At 42.9% G+C, this 12,056-nt stretch overlaps 1 long non-coding RNA gene across 1 annotated transcript in view; it reads right to left on the reverse strand.

Annotated features, from left to right (window-relative positions):
* Positions 1–342: 342 nt before the first annotated feature.
* LOC119261645 overlaps positions 343–12,056 on the reverse strand; it is a 14,062-nt gene continuing 2,348 nt past the window's right edge. Inside the window, exon 2 of the long non-coding RNA XR_005129140.1 lies at positions 343–834. This is a non-coding gene — a long non-coding RNA (uncharacterized LOC119261645). The remainder of the gene's footprint in view (positions 835–12,056) is intronic.

Raw genomic sequence — 12,056 nt, forward strand, 5'->3', positions numbered from 1 at the left:
AGATGTATAGAACCATATACAACACAGAGCCCATCACTCAGAAGAACCATTTCACTATTCAAAGAACTATTTAATACAGAACTCATGGTTCTAAATACTACCATTGCCTTTACTAAAGAACCTTTGAGGAACCATCTTTTCTAAGAGTGCAAATATCCATGGAAATGTATTAATTATGCATTCTACATGAAAGATGTCATTTGACCAAACTGTTGCATGACTATGCTTTAAGAAATAAATGTAATAACATAAACATTATAGCATTGCTACTATAAGACCATTTCTCAGTTTAAATATTCTTCAGTCTTTGGATTTTAACATCTATGAATTTACACAGTCACCAGTGCTTTATCCTTTTATTGACCTCAATTTTACCACATTTCCAACATAAAACTCCATCAAGCTGAGATTGAGGACAAGCTTTAAACCTACCCAGACACACAAGCCTTAAATAATCCTTTGAAGGTATTCATTAGATGCTTTTTTCTCTCTCCTCCCACTTCACAGAGTTCCCATAATGTGTAAACAAAGCCTGTGGTGACTTTAACTGGCTTTAATTGACTCCGGCATGAATGGCTGTAATCCACCGCGCTCCTGAAGGCCGACACATGAGGAACTGTATGTTCTCTGTGGCCAAAGTGTGGAGCCGTCCAAGAATGTTCTTTAGCTTTGCACATGCTTCACGCTGCACAAAACCCGGTGGAATGTGAGGCTTTGGACAGGAGGTGAATGGCTGAGAAGCTGAACAATAAGAGCTTGATCCATTTCAGCCTCTGCACGCCTTCACAGCGGTGTGTGGGATAATCCTCTTTATACGTGTAAGATACATTTCCACTGCAATAGAGACATTACAGACATTATTAACATAATCACAGAGACCATTCTGCAGAAGTGAGCTCCAACACTAGTTCAGATTACAGTCCCATCCCTGATATACTGCCTACACTTTTTGACAGAGTATCTTAAATGTCTTTCTCCCTGAAATTATGTGATTATGCTTTAATACCTTATAATCTTCTGTTAACTGGCATCAAAGTCAATACGTCAGTCTTCAGTTCTGTTAAACTACGGGTTTACATCTGTAGGGCTGTCATCATCTATATGAGTAATCATAGGTTATAAAGGGGTTATATATATATATATATATATATATATATATATATATATATATATATATACACTGTTGTCAGAAGAAAACCTTGTATCTGCATTTTTGACATTTTTCAGTTTTTGACATAATTTGAAAATACATGTTGCTTTTTATATTGTATGTAAATTTCATGAAGGATGGGTTAACATAAATGATCCAAAATTACTTGAAAAAATGTCTGGTTCCATTAACTTAAATTAAAAGTAAAGCAGCTTTTATATGTATATATATATATATATATATATATATATATATATATATATATATATATATAAATTTAAGCATTATTTGCTACAGCAAGCAAAATTATTTGCAATTATCAATTGCTCAGAGAATTTTGACTTTAAACCAGTATGTTTTGAATATCTTTAAAAAAGTTTATCTTATTATAATATTACAATCTGCCTAGAATGGTAAATATTAGATATATTGCCTACTTTGAAGATGCGTTCACGTGTCAAAATAGCATTTTAGCATGTGCACTAAAGCGTATCATGAAAAACATTTCCAATGATGTTTCCTTTCTTTTTTAGAACAATTTGATGTTATATGTAAACATTGTTAAAGTTTCTAAACGCACGCTGCCCAGTCCTCACGGTATGCATAAAAAAACAAAATCCCATTTTGAGTTCAATGTTTTTATGATATCACGAAAACCAAAGCATTTACATATAAACGCTTGTGTTCAGCCTGCAGCAGTTTAGCCTAGCCTGTTAATTCTGAGGTTATAAGCAGCGTTTCAGCTTGGAATGGTGTTTTGAACAAGGCACAATGCAGGGCAGCCAGTGAGAACAGAGCTCATTTACATCTATCAGTCTTATAGGCACCACAACAGCAGCAGCCTGTTTAAATCTAAAGGATAAAGAGAGGTTGTTAAACGGTCATGTAAAAATGCACTGCAGCTCATTTGGTTCATAAACACTGGAACATTATAAGAGCCCCGTTATTCACTTAGGTCTAAATACAGAATGTAGACTGAGATAAAATTACCCAGCGAAATTTTAAATCAGTGTGAACACATCTGAGGCTCGAACTTTTTAGTCGGACCCAGTTTAACACTGGAACGTTAGTGATGATGGAGTTCATGCTCCAACGAGCCTGTTTGTGTTGCCCCTCAATAACAAACCCCTGCGGTGCTGTACTCCAAACGCTGTTTCCGTCAGAGACAAGCTTAGAATCAATTACCAATTCCTTCTTTAAGCCGGTGTCATTTCAGATGGATGCTTATTGGGTTATCGTGAGCTCCAATCACTGCGCCGTGGCCCTTTCTCCCTGAGATTATGTGATTATGCTTTAATACCTTGTAATCTTCTGTTAACTGGCATCAAAGTCAATACGGCAGTCTTCAGTTCTGTTTTACATCTGCAAGGCTGTCATTAGCTAAATTAAAAATTGACTATATATATTTGAAATGGGGTGTGTGTATGTATATATATATATATATATATATATACACACACACACACACACACATATATATGTATATATATATATATATATATGTGTGTGTGTGTGTGTGTGTGTGTGTGTGTGTGTGTGTGTACCCCATGTCAAATGGTGATGTTTTGTCGATTCTGAAGATATGTGAAGATATGAAATGCACATCCTTTGCTGGGCAGACACTTAAATATTTTCGATTATTTTCACTTATTGTCAATTTAAATGCACAATCTCTGTTATTGTTTTGTGTTTTTCTGTGTTTAACACATTGGAATACAGTACAAGATGTGCCATAACTTTTTCACAGGTCATATTTTATCTTACATTCAGCAAATAAACAGCAATTTTACATCAGAAACATGCAGAAAATCAGCTAAATCTATCGTTTGACCAGGGACGCCCAGACTTTTGCATAGTTCTGTACAAATATTTGCTTCCTTTATATATTTGTTGGAATGAAAATCCATGGGAAAATAGAGCAGTGGGGGTGTTTAACATCTGCCTAGTGGCAATGCAAATCACCAGCGTATGATTACCGATTCGTGGCAAATGTAAGTTTTAATCAGTGATTTCTCAGTCGAGTAATCGTGACAGCCCCAGTCTCTAACGAGCCTTTTTCTGCCTGTGAGCGGTCGGTCAGGTGGTCTTGATTGATACCAGTAACCTTAAACGCTCTCAGAAGGGGGGAATCCACTAAACACACACATTCCCTCTTTCACAACACCGCGCGCTACAGCCACACTGTTGTAAAACAACGCGAGAAAACGGGAATTTTCTTGTAGGACTCCAGAAATTAATTAGTTTCATTAGTTCGGGGATAAATGGCGATGGCTGGTGTGTTGGATTCCAGCAGAGTTTCACCATAGAGGGTTAATGGGAGTCAAGTCTGGAAGCGTTCCCGGCGCTGGCCCAAGGCCATTTCAGCCAATCACGCCAAACTTATGGTCAGCTCGCGCTGGGTCGCTCTTTTAGCAGCCTTCAGTCTTGCCTTTTTTGCTATAGATTACATTCAAAGCTCCCGGGACAATGAGGACAAACTCTTGAGAGTTTTGCACACCGGCTGGGTTACCCAGGGCACGGAAAATACTGACAAAATGAAGTTAAGGAGGGCCACTTTGGGAGGTTTTGCCACTTTTGTAGTTGAAGAAATGCAGGAAAGGCGTGTTCATCTGTAGCACTATTGGTCTAAAAGTATGAATTTAAAAAAAAAATACTTAAATTATTGGAGTTGTTTATTATTGTTAATGTGTTTTTTTATGGAAAACATCTGTAAATTTACAGAATAAGCTGTAAATCTCGTTATATTGCAGCTATTACATAAAATGCTGAAAAGTGTAAGGTAAAGGGGAACTTTGGGATGTTTTGTAACTTACTTGAAGAAATGCAGGAAAGGCATATTAATCTGTAAAACTGTTGGTCTAAAAGTATGAATTACTTGAATTATTGGAATTGTTTTGTATTAGTGTGTTTTTTTGGAAAACAGCTGTAAATTTACAGAATAAGCTGTAAAATCTTGCTATATTGCAGTTAAGACAGAAAATACTGAAAAGGATAAGTATAACGCAGGAAAGGTGTGTTAATCTGTGTGTTCTAGAAAACAGCTGTAAATTTACAGAATAAGCTGTAAAATCTTGCTATATTGCAGTTAAGACAGAAAATACTGAAAAGGATAAGTATAAACGCAGGAAAGGAGTGTTAATCTGTGTGTTCTAGAAAACAGCTGTAAATTTTCAGAATAAGCTGTAAAATCTCATATTGCAGGTATTACAGGGGCCACTTTGGAAGGGAAGTTTTACAACTTTTATACTTGAACAAATGCAGAAAATGAGCGTTAATCTGTAGCACTGTTGGTCTAAAAGCATTAATTTTAAAAATACTTGAATTATTGGAATTATTTATTATTGTTTTACAAGTTAAAGGGGCACTTTGGGAAGTTTTGCAGTCAAAGAAATGCATAAAATGTACATGATAATCTGCAGCAACTGGACTAATCACATACATTTAGAAAAAAATGCTTAATTTATTGAAGTTGTTTATTATTATTAGTGTGTTTTTTCTGGAAAACCTCTGTAAATTTACAGAATGAGCCATACATTCTGGACAATTGTCTGAAGATTTTTATTTTTTATTTTAAATAAGCAGATTTTACCGTGCAAAATATTGTTGGTTTACAAAAAACAGCTTTAAGAAATAAAAGCTGGTTAGTGTCCTCGACATATTTGGCCCCATTCATGCTAAAGAACGGTTCTGCAATTGTGTAAATGATACGCCTTTTTATATTCACTACATTCAGCTGCTGTCAAGAAGCGGGACAAAAGCTTTTATTTTATTAATGACATAAAAGCTGAATTTTTCAAACTTTAATTGAAGTGGAGCATCTCTCTCTCTCTCTCTCTCTCCCTCTCCCTCTCCCTCTTCCTCTCTCCCTCTTCCTCTCTCTCTCTCCCTGTCTCTCTCCCTCTCCCTCTCCCTCTCTCTCTCCCTGTCTCTCTCCCTCTCCCTCTCTCTCCCTCTCTCCCTGTCTCTCCCTGTCTCTCACTCTCTCTCTCTCTCTCTCTCTCTCTCTCTCTCCCTCTCTCCCTCTCTCCCTCCCTCTTCCGCTCTCTCTCCCTCCCTCTCCCTCTCCCTCTCCCTCTTCCTCTCTCTCTCTCTCTCTCTCTCTCTCTCTCTCTCTCTTTCTCTCTCTCTCTCTCCCTGTCTCTCCCTCTTCTTCTCTCTCTCTCCCTGTCTATCTCCCTCTCCCTCTCTCTCTCTCCCTCTCTCTCTCTCTCTCTCTCTCTCCCTCTCCCTCTCTCTCTCTCCCTGTCTCTCTCTCTCTCTCTCTCTCTCTCTCTCTCTCTCTCTCTCTTTCTTTCTCTCTCCCTGTCTCTCCCTCTCTCCCTCTTCTTCTCTCTCTCTCCCTGTCTCTCTCCCTCTCTCTCTCTCTCTCTCTCTCTCTCTCTCTCTCTCTCTCTCTCTCTCTCTCTCTCTCTCTCTCTCTGTGTGGCTGGACGTACAGCTGCATTTGTATTGCAGATCCCATCCCACGCTGGGAAACGCTTCGGAAAGGAAAAGGATCAGTGGGGCAGCAGTGAAGTTCATGTCAGTGAACAAGTGAACGGCCTGTTTCATACATTCACCGCTTTGTGAATATTAAAACGAGACTTGGTGAAAAATGACGCATGCTTTGAAAAACCGTAGAGCCCTGGCAACTGCAGAAAGAGTCGAGCGCGAGAGAAAGAGCGCCTTCTTGAAAGTCCATTCTGCGGAACAAAAGCGCGCGGAGCCGCTGAGCGGAGCCGCTGTGTCCGAGAAAACACACGAGGGTCCATCGCGGAACCATATTGTATCGAAACGGTTTAGCAGGGTGGCGCAGGAGGGGGCAGCCGGGCCTCATTCACCTCGCGCCGCTCACGCTCACACGCGCGAGCGCGCATTAGCATATTTCTAATTTATCACATTTTTTTTTCTTCTCAGGGTAAAAAGCGCGCTGGAGCGGGTCTGTACAGAAAGAGTTCCAACACGGGATAAAAGCCGCTCAGAAGACAGTAGATATGCTTTTTAACGAATTCATCAGTTAATTCGTTCATTTAGCTGACGTGTTTGTTTGCACCTGTTTAGATTCCACCGCTGCGCAGATGGGTTCATGAGCAGCGATGAGAGCCCTTCTGGCTCTTTAAAGAACCTTTTTTTGAAGAACATCTAAGTTTTACGCGCGTTTGCATTGCGTGAGGTTCTTATACCTAAATCAAATAAATAAATCAAAACTTTTAATAAGACGTTTTTCCTTTTTTCCCCTGTGGAACCATCCATCCATTGAAAGGTTCTTTAGGGGAACACATAAGGGTTCTTCCATGGCGCTGCGCAAATAAGCTTTAATTTGGCACCTTTATTTCTCAGAGTTAAGCTCATTAAAACTTTGCTCGTGTCCATCAAAGCCTCTTTACTTAAAGGGGAATTCCACCGGCTTTAGGAATTTTATTATTTATTTATTTGTTTGTTTGTTTGTTTGTTTGTTTTGCCATCGAGAAGTTTTTATATGCTGAGTTTATTTTCCATATAGTGGAAATAAAAAATGTTGGGGAGGGGAGGAAGGGGGCGGTGGGGGGGGGGGGGTCTATTTTGCCTTGCAATGTCCTGCATGTACCCCTCCGCAACAAATGGACTAAAATGGACAGAGGCCAAAACTGATACAAAAGACTGAGACGTCTGGTTCCCATCACCGCCTCAGTTCTGACTCTAGAACGAAGCATTTCACTCTTTACTGCGGGTGACTTTGTTTACATCTGAACCAGTTAGTCGTCTGGACGTTGTGCAAAAATGGGCGGAGTTTCTATTTAAAGGGCCCATAGTGAGAAAAAAAATCCCTAAATAAATAAATAAAAGCGAAAAGTAAGAGTGACGTTGTTCGTAAACATCTCAAAATGTACCGTTCACTTCATCGCGTCCACACGCGTCCGCCTGCCCAACCTACAGCGGTTTAGCCCCACCCACTCAGACTGACGTTATATAGAGTGAGCAGCTAATCAGAACAGAGCTCACCGACACAGAGCAGTCTCACACTATAAGGCATGGAAGGGTTATTTCAAATCCACTGTGAAATGACGTGCGAGAGAAATCAAAGAGAGGAGTTTAATAGATTAATTAGCTATTTGAATTAATTACATGAGCGAATTCGTTTAATCAGTCGCGTCCCAACTTCACTGAGCGCCGACGGTGTTAACAGTTCATTGGTGCCGAGATTGTTCTTGCGCTTTCATGCAAGTGGACCTCCTTTCAAAGCTGTTTAAGCAGATTCGACATTCAGGCAGAACGTTCTGAGCACCTCCTCGTTTCTGCGCTCACTGTCCATCTGATCAGCTCCACTTACTGTATAGCTGCACTTTGTAGCTCTACAGTTACAGACTGTAGTCCATCTGTTTCTCTGATACTCTGTTACCCTGTTCTTCAGTGGTCAGGACCCCCATGGACCCTCACAGAGCAGGTACTGACGTGGTGGTGGTGTGTTAGTGTGTGTTGTGCTGGTCTGAGTGGATCAGACACAGCAGTGCTGCTGGAGTTTTTAAACACCTCAGTGTCGCTGCTGGACTGAGAATAGTCCACCAACCAAAAATATCCAGCCAACAGCGTCCTGTGACCACTGATGAAGGACTAGAGGATGACCAACACAGACTGTGCAGCAGCAGATGAGCTATCGTCTCAGACTTTACATCTACAAGGTGGACCGACTGTGGACGTGTCTAACAGAGTGGACATTGATTGGACACACTGTTTAAAAACTCCAGCAGCACTGCTGGGTCTGATCCACTCGCACCAGCGCAACACACACTAACCCACCACCACCACCATGTCAGTACCTGCTCTGTGAGGGTCCATGGGGGTCCTGACCACTGAAGAACAGGGTAACAGAGTATCAGAGAAACAGATGGACTACAGTCTGTAACTGTAGAACTACAGAGTGCAGCTATACAGTAAGTGGAGCTGAGAAAATCAAGGAGGTGGTCATGATGTTATGCCTGATCTGCAGCTTTGCATAAATAGGAAAGAAAGGTGTAAACAATGGCTTTTAATGTGGCAGTGATGCGTTTATTCTCACAGCACTAAATAAAAGCTGTGTGCGCAGGCTTTAGTGTGAGGTAGCAGTCCGAGTCTGCAAGACCCCCCCCCCTCCGCCTCCCCACACGCGGACCTTCAGAAAGCGGCAGTAACTCATAGCAGGCGTGCAAAAGCTGCCCCCAATGCCTCTCATATTAAACGCAGTGTTCTGGCCCTTTCACTGGCCAACAAAGATCATAGCAAGACGTCTTTGAGTGAAAGGCTCGTTTGGATAAGGTCAGTGTCAGTGTTTTCGGAGAAGGGTCCACGGCCAAGCAAGGCCAGCTGCCTCCCTCCTTCTGTTATTATAACGCACAATGGACCCCCTTTAAAGCGTGTTTTCTTAACGCTTTAGAGCTGATATGCACCAAAGCCGGACTGCACACAAGCTATTAATAGACTGAGATAGGCTTACTTATTAATCAGCAGGGAGGGGCCTGGAGAGACACTGGAGTCAAAGCGGAATGCAAAGGAGATGTAGCAACAAGTATAAAGCCGCAGTGGTGCGTCCGGCGTCTTTGGAAGTGAAGCTTCGGAGCTGTTTTGTCTTATTTTGAAAGCTGAAGTTCCGAAATCAGAGCACAGGAACAGAACAGAACCTTTAAAAAGGGATTAGGATCTAAATATGAAAGAAAAGTAGCCTTTTTCATAAAAAAAAGATCTGGACAAAACCATAAAACGAGTGCTGAAATGCAAGCTTTAGTCCTAAAAGACATTGTGCTACAGCACACGAGCTTTTCAGACTGCCGAACACCAGGCTGTCTGATGGTCCACTGGAAAATGGTATGGTTGTGATAGTGTAGTGGTTAACAACTCTGCTTTCTACACTGTAGACTGGGGTTCAAGCCCCCTACACTACACCAATAAGAGTCCCTGGGCAAGACTCCTAACACCGCCTTGGCCTCCCTGTATTAAATGATCAAATTGTAAGTCGCTCTGGATAAAATGTAAATCAGCTTCTTTCCAAAGTTTCCTGTCTTTCTTGGGACCCTTTCTGGCTCCGGTCTAAACTTGGGGCTCATTCCAAACCCATGCGTTTTACTTGGCCAGCTTAACGCTTACAGCTGATATATCAGGCTTCTTTCATCACTGATTTGACCACGAAAAGCACAAACGTAGCTCAGTGGGTTGCGCCCAGTTAAAGGGTCTTAATTCCCTCAATAACCGGATTAACTCTGGACCTCGCCAACAGTTTGCGCCAAGAAACCCCACTGTGCAGCACTGTGGGTGTAAATAAACACTTTATAGAGCCCGCATCAGCCTGAACATGAAGACAAACACAAGATTAAGCGTGAGAGTGAATGAAGTGAGAGGTTAATGTTGCATCTCAAGACTTATGGAGGCAACTGTGTAGCGCGCAAAGCTCCATCAGCTCCGGCTATCCCGACCAGCCTTGTGCGTAAAAGTCTCGGCCAGGCTTTTGAAATAAGCTGCTAATAACTGGAACAGGTGTTATTTTTGGGACTAAAGAAATCATTTGGTGCGAAATAACAGACTCCACTTTGTGTTTTCTCTCCCCATTTTTTCTGAAGCATTGGTGGATCTTCGCGCGCCTTTGTGCGCTCCCGTGCCATTTGCCTGAGGAGTTGCGCCACCGGTTGCTTTCTGGAGGGCTTTTGCCGCGCGCACAAAAGCTAGTGCCCTCGCCTCCATATGCTTAATGGAAACGGCCCTTGGAAAAGATAAAGGTGAGAGAGTGAAGAGAGGAGGAGGTGGAGGAGGAGGAGGAGGAGGGAAAAAAATGAGGTCTTTTAAAAAGTTGGAAAGGTGCCCTTTATTTACTGAGCTCGTTGCGCACGGAGCCCCCTGCGCGCGCGCTCCCGGCTCCTTTCACGCGTCCCCCTCCTTTTTCCTCTCTCCCTTTCTGGCCACCACGGCGCGCGTTTCAGCGCGGCTCGGGCCTTTTCATCCCCCGCGAGCCCTTTGTCTCGCGCTGAACGGTGATGCTGCGAGGTTTTTTTTTATTTTAAAGAACGTAGCGACGTTTTTTCCCATCCAGCTTTCTGCGCGAGAAGGGCCCTCGAGCTTGGCAAAAATCAGGCCCCATCATTCAGCGCCGTCACCCCGCACCTGTGCTCGTGGCATTCAGCGCGCACCGACCTATTCTTATTAACCTTAATTATTCAAAAAAAGGCCCCAGCACAATGGCTGAAATGGAGCAGGTTGAAGTCTGTTTATTGCTGGTAAATGTGGAGTCTTTCGCTCTCCACGAGCTCTTCTGTGTTTTGTTTTTTTTGTGAGTGGCGCGCGCTGGCTCCTTTCAGGCTGGAGTATAGCTTCAGACTTGCTGTGCTTTTTTGTCACTTTTCAATCGTAACATCTGCTTGATCGAAATCTGGAGACATATGCGCAGGAGGATTTGGAGTAAAATCCGCGTAATGACGTGTTAACAGCTTCCCGGGACAATGGAGGAGAGGTGGGGTGCACGGCGGAGTGAGGTGAAGTGAAGGGGGAGTTTGGAGTCACTCCTTGCATTTCGCACTGCGTCTGCGAGCGCCAGGTGACGAGGAAGAAATCAATGTCCTTCGTTTCTGCCCTTTTTTGTGTCTCTCCAAGTGAGAGAAACAGACGGTGGGCATCGGCTGAATTGGACGGATGTGAAACACGGGGGGCGCGATCGGAGGCATTAAATCGTCCTGGAAGACTGGCGCCCAGTTTGCCTTGTGGCTGAAGCTGCTCGTCCGACGGGACTTGCTCCGTGCTCTTCATCATGGCCCACGTGCACACGTCGTGCTTTACGGTTTCCCCATATTGTGCAAAGACAAAGCTTGGGTGGTGCATTAAAGGGGGACAAACGGTGCCAACACGTCTTGGAGACGTTGTAAGGGCCTCTTTCTCTCTGTCTTTTGCTTGTTTTAAGCAGCTGCTGTCCAGGCCCTGGACACACACACACACGCGCGCGCACACACAGAAAGAGAAAAGAAAGGAAGAAAAGAAGAAGTTTGAACTACCAGGTGCATCTCAAGCTAGACGAGGATGGATATGTTACCCTAAGGACACTCGGCCCTGGCTATAAAGATATCACTGTGATTGTTTGAGGTTTCCACATGGTGGAAAATGAGGCACGAGCTCGGATTTGGCAGTGAAGGTCCCCCCCCCCCCCCACCCCCCTTTTTATTACCCCTATATGGACCAAATTCAAACACCTGTTGCTCCACTGCTATCCTGGTCCCGTTGTGTTAATAATTCCGGCCATATAATGACGATGATGTTACCATTTAGGGGGATCAGGGAGCGTTAAGCCCCCTCTCCTCCAGACTGGAGAGGGGACTAAAAAGGGGATTTGGAGACAGCTTTTGGGCAGCTGGTTGACCCATCATCGTGTTGGGACGCTGGGCTCTAAAGGGTTTGTTTCCAAAAGATGAGCGTTGTAATCACGCGCCAGGTTTGAGGCTGATGAGAATGCAGCCAGGAGCCGTTCACAGTGAACACAGCTCACCAGCTAGGGTGTGGACGTGTGGAAAAGAGTGATGATTTTGGTGATGATGATGATGATGGTGATGATGATGATATATTACTTATAGGCACTGATGCTTGTTGCTTTAGACATTAAGAACAGTTATAACCGTGCGTTATTGATATATAATATGCATTGATGCACGTGGTTATGGGCATTAATAACAGTGGACGTGTGGAAAAGAGTGATGATGATGGTAATGATGATGATGATGATGATGATGGTGATGATGATGATAATGATGATGGATGATGATGATGAAGAAGATGATGATGATGATGATGATGGTGATGATGGTGATGGTGATGATGGTGATGATGGTGATGATGATATATAACTTATAGGCACTGATGCTTGTTGCTTTAGACATTAAGAACAGTTATAACAGTGCGTTATTAATATGTAATATGCATTGATGCACGTGGTTATGGGCAT

Source organism: Pygocentrus nattereri, chromosome 19 (genome assembly GCF_015220715.1).
Source record: "Pygocentrus nattereri isolate fPygNat1 chromosome 19, fPygNat1.pri, whole genome shotgun sequence".
NCBI lineage: Eukaryota > Metazoa > Chordata > Actinopteri > Characiformes > Serrasalmidae > Pygocentrus > Pygocentrus nattereri.